Raw genomic sequence first — 11,713 nt, 5'->3', positions numbered from 1 at the left:
TGACACAACCCTTATGGCAGGAAGCAAAGAGGAACTAAAGAGCCTCTTGATGAAGGTGAAAAAGGAGAGTGAAAAAGTTGGCTTAAAACTTAACATTGAGAAAACTTAGATCATGGCATTCGGTTGCATCCCTTCATGCCAAATACATGGGAAAACTATGGAAACAGTGACAGACTTTATTTTCTTGGGCTCCAAAATCACTGCAGATGGTGACTGCAGCCATGAAATTAAAAGATGCTTACTCCTAGGAAGGAAAGTTATGACCAACCTAGATAGCATATTAAAAAGCAGAGACATCACTTTGCCAACAAAGGTCCATCTAGTCAAAGCTATGGTTTTTCCAGTGGTCATGTATGGATGTGAGAGCTGGATCATAAAGAAGCCTGAGCACCAAAGGATTGATGCTTTTGAACTGTGGTGTTAGATGAGACTCTTTAGACCCTTGGAATGCAAGGAGATCAAACCAGTCCATCCTAAAGGACATCAGTCCTGGGTGTTCATTGGAAGGACTGATGCTGAAGCTGAAAATCCAATACTTTGGCCAACTGATGTGAAGGGCCAACTCTTTAGAAAAAGACCCTGATGCTGGGAAAGATTGAAGGCGGGAGGAGAAGGGGACAACAGAGGTTGAGATGGTTGGATGGCATCACCGACTCAGTGGACATGAGTTTGGGTAAACTCCGGGAGTTGCTGATGGACAGGGAGGCCTGGCATGCTGCAGTCCATAGGGTCGCAAAGAGTTGGACACGAGTGAGTGACTGAACTGAACGGATGACTGAGGATCCTTTCTAGTGTAGGATCCCAAGTATGGCCTCAAAAATCTCAAACATATGAGGCAACTGTGATCCTGAATTCTCTGCTATACACATAGAAATTGTAGCATGCTGAAATGCTCCATGGTATAGAACGTATTTCTATATCTTTATAAACATTCTCTATAATGTATAACTGCTTAGTAGTAGAATATTAAATGCATTATAATAATAAATGTTAAGACAATATTTAAACCTTTAGAAATCTATTTTAGCTGTTTAGAACATAGGTCTTAAGTTACTTTAACCATTAAACTGAAATTGCTCTTTGTTCAGTACTGTGTTATAGTTTAAGTTCTGTGCTGCATTGTGCTTAGACACTTAGTTGTTTCCAACTCTTTACGACCCCACGGACTGTAGCCCACCAGGCTCCTCTGGAATTCTCCAGACCAGAACACTGGCGTGGGTTGCCATGCCCTCCTCCAAGGGGGTCTTCCCAACCCAGGGATCGAACCCAGGTCTTCCACATTTCAAGTGGCTTCTTTACAGTCTAAGCCATAATTCTTTAGCTGAAAGTCATATGTATTCTTGGATACTTCAGATTGTTATGGTGTTTTCAGAGGGGTCCTGGCTAATCCTAAATAAACAACAAGTTTTTTGAATGTGATGAAGTCGAATGAATAAATAGGCATAAAGTTCATTTTGTGCTGTACCCTAAGAGCCTGCAGACATCAATTCTAAATGCTATGCTGCTAGCTAAACAGTTTAAATGAAATGTCCATCAGGAAACCCAAAACACTCACTGGCCTACACAATGTCCAAGACATACTAGCTGTGTCCTGAGGCTAATGTGGGAATTCCGGTAAGATTTTTTAAAATCACACTAATAAATCATATCACTGTCAGCAACACACATGCTAACAAATGCTTGATTCTTCTAGGCTTCTAGAACCTGAATGCAAGGTAAGTTACTGGAATATCTTTCCAGAGACTTTCAAGTTGAAACAATGAGGAAAACAGAGCTAAAATCCTACAAAGAGATTTCCCTCACTACCCTTCTTCAGAATGAATCTTCCATGATATATAGCTACTCTCTCAGGAGTAATCCACAAAAATAGCTCAAGGGAGTGTGCTATGATCTTTGTATTGTTAATTACTTTTCAAAGTGTGATTTCTTAGCCAGGCCTTACTTTTTCTTGGAAATTTATTATTTTCCCATAATGAGTATATCTCTGATTTGTGAAGAAAATGGATGAGGTTTCCATGCAGAGGTAGAAACCAATCAAGAAAACCCTCCTGTCTTTTACTCTTCCCTCTACCTTTTTCCCTTTTCCTTTTTAGTTTTTACTGCTTGCCCTGGTAATAAATGGTTTTGTGTGTGTGTGTGTGTGTGTGTGTGTGTGTGTGAAAAGTCTTTAAAAGTAAAAAAATGTATAAAGAGGATAATTAAAATCCCTAAGAATCCTACAATCCAGGGATGAATACTTTTAAATTTTGGTATATTTCTCCCTATATTTTCATGGATTTTTTTTTTTAACATTAACAGTATTAATAAGTAGCCTTTCTGGGCCAAAGAGAAAAAGTTTGTTTGTGGTTCTTAATGGATTCAGCTTTTATTCTTAGGCAGACACTGACTCACATTTCTATCATGAATAAAGGTACTCATCTCATTGTAACCTTGCCAGTATTGTGTGCTTTTAAAAATATATATATATTTTTTTCCTGTATTTAAAGTTACTTTAACTTATATATCTTGATTAATAAAATGTTAGTTTTGTCACATAAAAGTTAGTTTTATTCAGTAATTATTTTTATGTTATATTGTTTTTCTCACTGATTTGTATCTTTGTATTTTAATACTAACTTCATTTTCATAATGATGGCAACTGTTTCCTACTTTTCCATTTACCTTTTGTAATAATTTGTTTAGGGGATAGAAGTTGTTAATGATTATATAGTCTAACGGCTTGATCTTTTTATTTGTGGGTTTTTTATTTGCTTTTATGTTTGTGAAAACATTATACATTCAAAGATCAAAAGAAATTCACTTGCAATTTGTAAGTTTTCTCTTATAGTTTTCTATTAGTAAAATTTAATTGCTTAATTAATCTGGAACTCACTGGGGGCCTGTGAGTTGAGGATTTGCCGTTTCTTATCTTTTTATCCCGATTTATTTTCTTCAGAGTGCCTATCATTGCCTGCTATTATATTATTCACTTACTCTTATTGTCACTGAAACGTTTGATGCTGGAGGCAGAGCTTTTGTCTGTTTGGCCCACTGCTATATCCACAGTGATTGGAACAGTGCTTAGTCACATATGTGATCCCCAAAAAGTATTTGTTGAATGGATGAATGTTGTATAAAATAATTATTTTGTAAAAATAGCTTATTCTCCTTGAAATTTCCCACTGAAAACAGAATTTCATCATTATGGTTATTGTAGTTGAACTGGACCAAGCTTTTGAAAGTAACTTTTCATTAGCATGACTCAAATCAGCAGAATTGACAATAATCTCATTTTATAGATGAGCTGACCAAGTTGGGAAATGAAGACTGATTCGTCACACTTGAACTCAGAATTCTTGGTCCCTATTTTTATTTAGCAATTTCAATCATTTATAGAAGAGACAAAAGACTATCAGAAAGCAAATGATCTTGTGAAAAAAAATAGAGCCACTTTTTTACTTTTTACTTCAAATTTCTGAGAGTAATAAATTTTATATGCCAACTCTTTATCCCTATTAGAGTCTTTGAAACCAACATCAAAATGTATTTTTGGTGTCTCATAAAACTTTTTTTCAAATTTTTGTATAAAAATAACTTAATTATACCAATTAAAACTTAATTATATGATTAAAGCTTAATTATGCCAATTTTGTTCACAACTGTACATAAACTCAATGAATTTGTGAGCTTTTCCCCTCCTCTAAAGGATGAAAAATTATACATGTTTCATTCAAAACATCAAAACAGTTTATCTAAACTGTTCTTTTTCAATATTATAATACAAAAATATCACCAAGCCTTAAAAAATAGGATAGAATAAATATTTCACATTGCTAAAGGAGTCTATGCTCCTATGAGAAAATAATCCACTTTTGCAAGTGATATAGGTACTTTGTATTACAATAAACAGAGTTATATGTTCCAGATGAAAATCAAGCATAAACTTTGGATTTCTACATCTTTCAAAATTACTCTCCAAATCCAAATTCGCCCAGGAATTTTTATTCATTTTTACCAAATGTTAAGTGAAGTTGTAATTCTGTGGAAGAATACATGGTGATGAACTCATTGTTAGGAATTACTTAAACAGCAAGTGAAAGATAAATAAAATCTCTCTGTATTCCCTTAATTATTTTTTAGCAAGTTTTATTTCATTTAGTGTTGTAAACATTATTCTCCTGGAGAACAAAATATAAGTTCTTGTTAAGAGACAAACATTGTTTTACACTGTGGTGTGACTCAGCCATTCTCTCTGAAAAATACCTTTATATCTATCATCCAAGTCATTGCGCATTACTTTAAGACATTTGCTTCTTAGAATACTAAATTATGTATTTTATATCACCACTTCCATGCCCGTTTTCTTTCCTTATCTGAAAGTGCATGTGTATCCTGCGAAGAAAATGAAAAGCCTTAACTTTTCCTAAAAAAACTTCTTAACTTTATCTTTCCTTTGGATGAGCCAAAATGCAGAACATTTTTGTTTCCTCATTTATGTGCTTGTTTCTCTGTGGAGGCACATAGGAAAAAACACGGATGCAGAGTAAAAAGCTCTGCATCAGAACTAATGTTCTACTGCTATCACTGCCACTACTTCCAACATTTATCTGTATAGTTCTTGAATACTGGCTATATGCCAGTTGCTGTGGTAAATTATTTCCTCACATTCTTTCATCAAATCCCCTCAGAAGCCATTTTATAGATAAGGAACCTGAAGTTCCAGGAAATCAAGTAATTTTTCCAGGATCACTAGCCTTGCAAGCAGCAGTGTTGTGATTAGAAACTGGGTCTTTTAAGGAATCTCCACTGTTTCTGGGCATACACACCGAGGAAACCAGATCTGAAAGAGACACGTGCACCCCAATGTTCATCACAGCACTGTTTATAATAGCCAGAACATGGAAGCAACCCAGATGCCCATCAGCAGACGAATGGATGAGGAAGCTGTGGTACATATACACCATGGAATATTACTCAGCCATTAAAAAGAATTCATTTGAATCAGTTCTAATGAGATGGATGAAACTGGAGCCCATTATACAGAGTGAAGTAAGCCAGAAAGATAAAGACCAATACAGTATACTAACGCATATCTATGGAATTTAAAAATATAGTAATGATAACCCTATATGCAAAACATAAAAAGAGGCACAGATGTACAGAACAGACTTTTGGACTCTGTGGGAGAAGGCGAGGGTGGGATGTTCTGAGAGAACAGCACTGAAACAAGTGTACTATCAAGGGTGAAACAGATCACCAGCCCAGGTAGGATGCATGAGACAAGTGCTTGGGGCTGGTGCACTGGGAAGACCCAGAGGGATGGGTGGAGAGGGAGGTGGGAGGGGGGATCAGGATGGGGAACACATGTAAATCCATAGCTGATTCATGTCAGTGTATGGCAAAAACCACTACAATATTGTAAAGTAATTAGCCTCCAACTAATAAAAATAAATGGGGAAAAAAAAAAAAAGAAACTGGGTCTTTTTGCTGTGGACTCCTAACGCGATGCTCAGCTGCATTGCCTTCTCTGCCTCCATGGATCATCTGTAAGTGAGAGGGTCTCTGCAGGTTTTAGGTTTGAGTTTTGTTGAGCCCCCAAAGTCTTTTTGCCAAGGAACAAAAACATGAGATACAAGCTTAGTACACTGGTAGAACCAGGGGAGGGCAGTCCCAAAGTCTTCCTTCTCGAAAGTCACTGCTCATCCTTCCCCGAGGCTCTTGAGCCAACTCTCCAGAACCCTAGGGCTCCTTGGACTTATTTGAAGACCCTGACTACTCTAGCTACCTTTAGAGTATTTTCTGGCTCTACAAGTTCCTGGTTAACTGAAGAAACACATATTTTTTAAAAAATTACAACTAGTAACAGATTCACCTAAAGAGGCAGCAGTCTGGTTCGCTATTCCATTTCCCTTAGATTTCCTCTTATAAGAGGATTCAGTGTTTTAATACATTAACACACATATGAAGAGACTAAGTTATCATTTTAAGTCGTAACTTTCCATTTCTCTTTCTTAGAACAGAAGAAACATAAACATCATTCATGGATCATAAAAATAAGCATATAATTAAATATAAATATGAACTTTCGGTCATTAGTTAAGTAATTTGTACCTCTTATTTCTCTCATTGCTTTACTGAAGTTCATGTTTGCTGGTGGCAACTCTTTGCAAGAATATAAGAAATTGAAACTAAATGAGTGGATGAAATCCTTTCCTTTATTTACAATTTATTCTACTCCTGTAACATCACATCCATCACAGCCTTGAATTTTAGTTCTCTGCTTGCTAACCTGATTGGAAAAACATGGCAAAGAACAAGATGCTTCCAAAAGCAGTTGCAGAAACACGTGCTGTGAGTAGACATGAAAAATTCAACTCTGCAAGTTATGAGCTGAGCACCTACTATGTGCAGTCACTATGCGAGGAGCTTGCTAGGGCCAGGAGATCCAAAGTCAGGGTCTCTGTTTCCAGGGGAAATGCCACATACTGCAGCAGCCACATTAACCATGAGTAAGTGACCAAAGTGCTTACCAAAGTAAGTAACCAAAAACTATAGCCCGGAGGTTGAGAGGGTGATCAGCTCGGAATAGCAGAATCCTGGATTGCATTTGAACTTGACCTGAAGGTCAAGTGAATGTGGGAAGGGGCCCTAAGGTTGAAGGCCTTTATTTGTAAGTTTGTGCTTCCCAGGTGGAACTAATGGAACTCCGGAAACATAAGAGATGGGGTCAATCGCTGGGTCAGAAGGATCCCCTGGAGGAGGGCATGGCACCCCTCTCCAGTATTCTTGTCTGGAGAATCCAATGGTCAGAGGAGCCTGGCGGGCCACACTTCATGGGATTGCTTGGCCACGGTCTCAGATTTCATTGCAGCACAATGCAATCATGTACCACTCTAATCATTCCTATAAACGTTGTCTTTGAGATGACTCAAATCTGCTTCCTCTCCTCCATGCATCCCACTTCTGTGTGTTCACATTCCTTCCCATTTGAATGACCAAAATAGGACCCTAGATGTTCCTACCACTTCTAGGCCTTCCTGCTTATTTTCCAATATATTCTCCCCATCAAAGACCCACTCGAAGAGCTTTCAAAAAGTGAACATCTGATTATATCATCCTTCAAATTTCACTGGCTTTTCATTGCCCTCACAAAGAAAAAATCCAAACCCTAGCGTGTCTGGTGTTTTACCCCATCCCTAGATGATTTTCTAAACTTATTTCTTGAAGTTCCTCAACTTACACTGTGTTAAACTTGCACAAAACTGCTCTCAAGGATTTCAATGATTCATGCTGCTCTAGATCTTTGCTCTTTCACTCCACTCCTGTACTGCCTAACTCACTTGTCTCTTGGGTCCTTGTTTGGATGTTGCTTGATCTTAAAGGCCTTCTTTGACCCCACACCTAGATTAAATTCTCTTTCTATGAATTCCCACAACCCCTATAATTATCACTGTTGCAGTCAAATTGCTCTGTATTATATTTGCTTGTTTACTTATCTATGTCAGACTAGGACTGTGCTTTGTTAAAGAAGAAAGGAAAGAAGGAAGGAAAACAAGAATTTAGGCAGTAGAAATGGGAGTCATCCCTCCTTATTCAGAAGGCAATGCAGGAATAATATAGCAGCAGTAGACGCCACATGAATGCACATCTGATTAAGAAAACAAAACAAAACAAAACCAAAAAAAACCACTCTCCTGTAGATAAATATATTTCATTGGAAATTAGTTGTCAGGTCAGACTTCTCCACATTCAAGGGTTGAGAGTGAAATAAGTGTGGTATTGTCTATATGTGTTGGTTTCCCTGATAGCTCAGTGGTAAAGAATCTGCCTGCAATGCAGGAGACCCAGGTTCGATCCCTGGGTGGGGAAAATCCCCTGGAGAAGGAAATGGCAACCCACTCCAGTATTCTTGCCTGGAGAATCCCATGGACAGATAAGCCTGGCAGGCTACAGTCCATGGGGTCACAAAGAGTTGGACACAATTTAGCCACTAAACCACCACCATATCTGTATATATAGCAGCAAAAATTTGCCTTTAATGTCTTATCTAGACCTTATGTTGTAACATAGTATATCTCCCCTGCCCCAAGAATAAATTTCCTAGCCCCCATAGAGAGAACACTATGTGGAATGAACCCTTGGGGTTTCCCAGGTGGTGCTAGGGGTAAAGAACCCGCCTGCCAATGCAGGAGATGTAGGAGACACAGGCTCTGATCCCTGGTTGGGAAGGTCCCCTGGAGGAGGGCACGGCAACCCACTCCAGTATTCTTGCCTTGAGAAAACCACAGGCAGAAGAGCCTGGGTTCTGAATACTGAACAAACTGGGGAAAAGGTATATGTTTTTGGAGTATGTGTTGACATTAGATACAGTTGGTAGAAAAAAATGGGACATTTATAGTCAAGAGAAAGAAACTTGAAACTTAGATTAAGACCTGTCCTCAGTGAACTCACATCCCTAGCTGGACGGTGGGGTAATTCCAGAAGTGTTAATATTGTAAGAAAATATTGAGAAACATCCACTCTCTGAGCTTTATTCACTGAATGGGACTGCATTTAGTAGAGTTTATCATCACCCATCAAGCAGATATTATTTTTTTAAAGAATCTTTCCTTTAAAATATTTGAAAACCACCTTCGCTCTTTTCTTTATGGCATTTGCCTAAATTCTATGACTCTTTTATTGGTATCTTTTAGCATCGAGGTTTCTAGGCCTACATTAACAAGAGGTTTGTGCTAGCTCTTGGCAGATTTTATTATGTAATTTTTTTTTAACTACTCAGTGGCTTCGGCTTGACTAGAATCTTAGCAACCTCTCACTGTCTCAATCGGCAATGCCTTTCATCAAGAATAAGGACATTAAAGGAGGGAAAAAAAGAAAAAAATTAAATGAAACATGTGTTTTAAGAGATTTGAATAAGATATTTTAGTAAGTCAATTTCATGTCACCATCTTGAAAATTTACAACAGTCAGCAATGTAAACATGTACTTCACAAACGCCAGCAGCTTGCAGACTGCAAAGTTCATCTACTCATTCAGTGAGGCAGATGTTTCATTTAATACTCTTCATACTATAGATTAGGATTATTTTTTTCTTTTCCTCTTTTTTTTTTTTTTTTGAAAGGAGTGGGGGAAAAAATTCCCTGACATGCTACTAATATCATCTCACACTGCAGGCCAGATGGCAAAAATGCAAAGGCTGCAGCTTGGTTTGTGTACTATACTGTGGGGGGAAAGGAATTTTGTTTCAGAATGAGTTTCAGCTTGATCATTTGTTACTCTAATCTAAACATGAGTCAATGAGTAAAGTAGTACCAGCCAAACTTCAAAAAGTTCTTGAGAGTAAGTGCTTTAAAATGCAATACATCTGGAAAAAGCGCCTTACAGCATCTCGACCTACCACATCTAGAAGAGACAGAGCAGAAGACTTGGGAGGCTGCTTTAGCGAGAACCCTTTACAGAGACACTTGGCCAAAAAAATATTATGTTGTACTTTGGTCACTTTTTTTTTTTCCTGACCCCATCCTGGAGCTTGGGGAATCTCCAAGCTCCCAACCAGGGATAGAACTTACACCCCCCTACAGTGGAAGCATGGTCTTAGCCACTGGACCACCAGGGAACTTCTCCTGTCACTTTTCTTCATGGAAAATTTGGAAATGCTTCCTCCTTCTGTTTATAACATTGTTTGCATCACTGGCATTTAGTGTTATGACTAGCTTTGGAGTGACATCCATTTATCGGCATCTGTGGTTTTTATTGGTCAGTCATTCAGTGGTATCCAATTCTTTGCAACCCCTTGAACTGCAGCATACCATGCTTCCCGGTCCCTCACCATCTTCCAGGGTTTGCCCAAACTCACATCCATTAAATCGGTGATGCCATCCAACCAGCTCATTCTCTGTCGTCCCTTTCTCTTGACTGAAATCTTTCCCAGCATCATGGTCTTTTCTAATGAGTTGTCTCATCACATCAGGTGACGAAAGTACTGGAGCTTTAGTTTCAGCATCAATCCTTCAATGAATAAATCAAGTTTGACTTCATTTAGGATTTGCTGGCTTGATCTCCTTATTGTCCAACGGACTCTCAAAAGTCTTCGCCAGCACTACAGTTCAAAAACATCAATTTTTTAGTACTCAGCCTTCTTTAAGGTCCAGCTCCCACAACCATACATGACTAATGGAAAAACCAGAGCTTTGACTATACAGACCTTTGTTGGTAAAGTGATGTCTCTGCTTTTTAATTCGTTATCTAGGTTGGTCATAGCTTTTCTTCCAAAGTGCAAGTGCCTTTTAATTTCATGGCTGCAGTCACCATCCACAGTGATTTGGAGCCAAGAAAATAAAGTCTGTCACTGTTTCCGAATCTATTTGCCATGAAGTGATGGGACTGGATGCCAAGATCTTAGTTTTCTGAATGTTGAGCTTTAAGCCAACTTTTTCACTTTCCTCTTTCACTTTCATCAAGAGGCTCTTTGGTTCTTCTTCACTCTCTGCCATAAGGGTGGTGTCATCTGCATATCTGAGGTTATTGATATTTCTCCCAGAAATCTTGATTCCCTCCTGTGCTTCATCCAGCGTGGCATTTCTCATGATTTACTCTGTGTATAAATTAAATAAACAGGGTTACGATATACAGCCTTGACAAACTCCTTTCCCAATTTGGAACCAGTCTGTTGTTCCATGTCTGGTTCTAACTGTTGCTTCTTGACCTACATACAGGTTTCTCAGGAGGCAGGTAAGGTGGTCTGGTATTCCCATCTGTAAGAATTTTCCACTGTTTGTTGTGATCCACACAGTCAAAGGCTTTAACATAGTCAGTGAAACAGAGGTAGATATTTTTTCTGGAATTCTCTTGCTTTCTCTATGATCCAACAAATGTTGGCAATTTACCTCTGGTTCCTCTGCCGTTTCTAAATCCAGCTTGTACTGGAAGTTCTCAGTTCACATAATATTGAAGCCTAGCTTGGAAAATTTTGAGTATGATCTTGCTCATGTGAAATGAGTACAATTGTGTGGTAGTTTGAACATTCATTGGCATTGCCCTGCTTTGGGATTGGAATGAAAACTGACCTTTTCTAGTCCTGTGGTCACTGCTGAGTTTTACAGATTTGCTGGCATGTTGAGTGCAGCATTTTAACAGCATCTTTTAGGATTTGAGATAGCTCAGCTGTAATTCCATCACCTCCACTAGCTTTGTTCATAGGGATGCTTTCCAAGCCCCACTTAACTTTGTACTTCAGGATGTCTGGCTCTCAAAGAGTGGCCACACCATCATGATTATCTGGGTCATGAAGATCTTTTTTGTATAGTTCTTCTGTGTATTCTTGGCACCTCTTCTTAGTCTTTTCTGCTGCTTTTAGGTCCATATTGTTTCTACTCTTTATTGTGTCCATCTTTGCATGAAAATTTCCCTTGGTATCTCTAATTTTCTTGAAGAGAACTGTCTTTCCCATTCTATTGTTTTCCTCTATTTCTTTGCATTTTTCACTTAGGAAGGCCTTCTTATCTCTCTTTACTATTCATTGGAACTCTGCATTTAGATGGGTTTATCTTTCCCTTTCTCCTTTGCCTTTAATTTCCTTCTTTTCTCGGCTATTTGTAAGGCCTCCTCAAAAACCATTTTGCCTTTTTTGCTTTTCTTTCTCTTGGGGATAGTTTTGATCACCTCTTCCTACATAGGGGAGAAGGCAATGGCAACCCACTCCAGTACTCTTGCCTGGGAAATCCCATGGACAGAG

General features: G+C 38.4%; 1 non-coding gene across 1 annotated transcript; it reads left to right on the top strand.

Annotated features, from left to right (window-relative positions):
- Positions 1 to 7,777: 7,777 nt before the first annotated feature.
- TRNAC-GCA (transfer RNA cysteine (anticodon GCA)) lies at positions 7,778 to 7,848 on the top strand. The gene has a single exon. It is a non-coding gene; the product is annotated as a tRNA-Cys (tRNA).
- Positions 7,849 to 11,713: the final 3,865 nt, after the last annotated feature.

The sequence above is a fragment of the Odocoileus virginianus genome, chromosome 15, assembly GCF_023699985.2.
Source record: "Odocoileus virginianus isolate 20LAN1187 ecotype Illinois chromosome 15, Ovbor_1.2, whole genome shotgun sequence".
Classification (NCBI taxonomy): Eukaryota; Metazoa; Chordata; class Mammalia; order Artiodactyla; family Cervidae; genus Odocoileus; species Odocoileus virginianus.
The sequence above is the reverse complement of the archived record's forward strand: the minus strand, read 5'-3'. Positions and strand labels throughout refer to the sequence as shown.